This window comes from Otolemur garnettii, unplaced genomic scaffold (genome assembly GCF_000181295.1).
Source record: "Otolemur garnettii isolate 467f Iridium unplaced genomic scaffold, OtoGar3 scaffold00003, whole genome shotgun sequence".
NCBI lineage: Eukaryota > Metazoa > Chordata > Mammalia > Primates > Galagidae > Otolemur > Otolemur garnettii.
Genome location: NW_003852398.1, coordinates 16,202,721 through 16,205,799, shown reverse-complemented (window position 1 = coordinate 16,205,799; position 3,079 = coordinate 16,202,721).

The following is a 3,079-nucleotide window of genomic DNA, read 5'->3' as shown; positions in this document are numbered from 1 at the left end:
CTGGGTGTTGTGGCAGGCACCTGTAGTCCCAGCTACTTGGGAGGCTGAGGCAAGAGAATCACCTAAGCCCAAGAGCTGGAGGTTGCTGTGAGCTGACATGCCAGGACATTCTACCAAGGGTGACAAAGTGAGACTCTTGTCTCTAAAAAAAAAATAGAAAAAGCCATTTATATCTTTTTTTCTCAACCTTGTTTCCCAGTGATTTCTTGCAGTCTGATAGTTACTGGCTTCACTAGAGTTCTGTTTGCCAATTTTGAATCAGGTTGGGACATTTTTAGTTTGAGTCGTTAATACATTTCTAGCAATGTTTAAAATCAGGTATGTGGCAGTATCTGTAATCATTGTTTGCTTTCAACTAAAACCTGCAGAGAGTGACATCTGCTGGTCATAAAAAATTGTATCTTTATCTTATCTCACCTCCTTTTCAAATTTATCAATGACTCTAATTAAATTGTAAAAATATGAATATAACAATGATCTATTCCTTGATAAAAAAGAAACTAATGTGTTTGACTTATTTGTTCCAATATATACTACTCTGGGAGACTTGTTAAACTAAAAAAAATCTAAATATCTTCCTCATTTTAGCGAATACCGCAGCCTTTCATTTAATTAGGAAAAATAAATAACTTGTAAAATCTGAAAATGAATTAAAAACCCTAGTTAGCCATTTCCTTAAAAATGTCCTTTGGGTTTGCTTCAAGGCAGTAATTAAGTCGAAGATTGAATTCTGATAGACTGAATGAAACACTGGCTATCAAAGACAATTTCATCCTTGTTCTTCTATTTTATTATTAGGTCCCAGGCTTCAAATATGCCCTTGCACCCATTCCTACTTCCTTCCAATCTTTTAAACTGCATGAAATTAAACTTTATATGTGTACATCTAATTTATTCCTATATTAGCTAGTAGCTTTGGAAATTTTTCCTACTCTTCTTGATGGGAAAATTTTCCTATTATAATATAAAAAGTTAGAACTTATGTTGTCACTACACTTTTAAAGGAAAAAAGGCATCTACTAATATTTACTGATAAAATATAAACTTTGCTTTGCAGTACTTAAGTTGCAGTTCCTTTTTTTTTTGTGTGTGTGTGTGTGAAAGAGTCTCATTTGGTCACCCTCAGTAGGGTGCTGTGGCGTCACAACTTACAGCAACCTCAAACTCTTGGGCTCAAGCAATTATCTTCCCTCAGCCTCCTAAGTAGCTGGGACTACACGTACCTGCCACAATACCCGGCTATTTATTAGAGACAGGGTCTAGCTCTGGCTCAGGCTGGTCTCAAACCTGTGAACTCAGGCAATCTACTGGCCTCAGCCTCCCAGGCCTTCCAAGTGCTGGGATTACAGGTGTGAGCCACCGCACCCAGCCTCAAGTTGCAGTTCTAAATTTGGTAGTCAGGTTCCAATTCAATTCCTGCCAGTTTTTTCAATTGTTCAGTACTATAAAGATGTAATGATTTGCCACTTTAGAATTAAAACTTTTAGACTCCCATGTTTCTTTCCATGTGATAAATTTCTAGAGAAAAAATTCTTGAAGAGTCATTACAGTACTATAATAAAAAATTAAAAATAGTAGAGATGAACGTTTTGTGAATTCAATCCTTACCTATATACCTTTATATTGACAGGAGTCAATACATAACTTTTAAAGCTGATGAAACTGCCACATAGCTTTATATGAACATATTGCAGGCATCCTCAAACTACGGCCCGCGGGCCACATGCGGCCCACCTAGGACATTTATCCGGCCCACCAGGTGTTTTTGCCACTGCTGCCTGTCCTGCTTAGCCGCCAAGACGTCCTAGGGCCTGCAGTCTGGCCCTCCAATGGTCTGAGGGACAGTGAATTAGCCCCGTTTAAAAAGTTTGAGGACCCCTGTATTAGAGGTATGTTCACACCCAAGAAGTTAAAGCAAAAATGGTTAAGATAATTGGGCAGGAAGGAATTTATGGCTTTTTCTTATAGGACTCTTATCATTTTTTCCCCCAGCCTTGAGCATATACTACTTTGATGAAACAAAAATGTAAATTTATTTAAATAAAAAAATATATTCTGGGCTTACACGTATAATTCCAGCACTTCGGATGCCAAGGTGGGTGGATTGCCTGAGTTCACAGGTTTAACACCAGCCTGAGCCAGAGTGAGCCCTCATCTCTAAAAATAGCCAGGCGCTGTGGTGGGCTTAAAAAAAAATAAAGTATATATACACACATACAAACATTCATGTATGTATGTATATATTGAATGTTTGTATATATATATATACACACACACGCACACACGTGTGTGTATATACATATATATTTGCCAAATTATCATCCAGAAAAAATATACTAACTTAGATTCCCATGGGGAATTTTTGAAATCACTGATTTACTCCAGTGATTTCATGTTAATTTATTGGAGTATAATTTATACTCTAGCCCACTTAAAAATTTTGAACTTGGAAAAATGCATATAGTCTAAGATGTAATATAAATGATAAGTTTAGGACAAAGAAAAAATAAGTGGAAAGAGCTTAGGACAAAGGAAAAATAAGATGAAAGCAAAGGATGAAAAAATCCACTGGGTTTATCTGGGAAGATGGTTAAGAATGGGGATCCCTGACCTTATAGACCTTGTAAATCAGAATCTTTAAGTTAAGGCTCAGGAATCATATAGCCTTGATGACCTGGAGTCCTAAAGGAATTTAAAAGACAACAAACAGTGACTAATATAGTATTAGGATATTTATTAATATCATGGTATTTAGAACATGGGAACTAACGGAATGGACATTGTGCATCTAACGCCAAAGAGTACGTTTAAAAATAAGTCTTATATAAGCTAGATCATCCTTTTCCCCATTATGTGTATTTCATAAACCTCCCTACAGTAACCCTCACAAAGATGAGAGAATTCAGTTTGTCATCTTGTCCTGTGACTTCTGGGTGGTCTTTTCTCTTGGCTTAATACCTCATCTACTGTACCATTTAGCTGGATATTCTAGTGCTTGAGTGTCTTTTTTACGTAGTATATCAACAGGTTAAACAGATACTCAGAATTAGAAAAATCTTATGCATTAACTAGGTAGTAG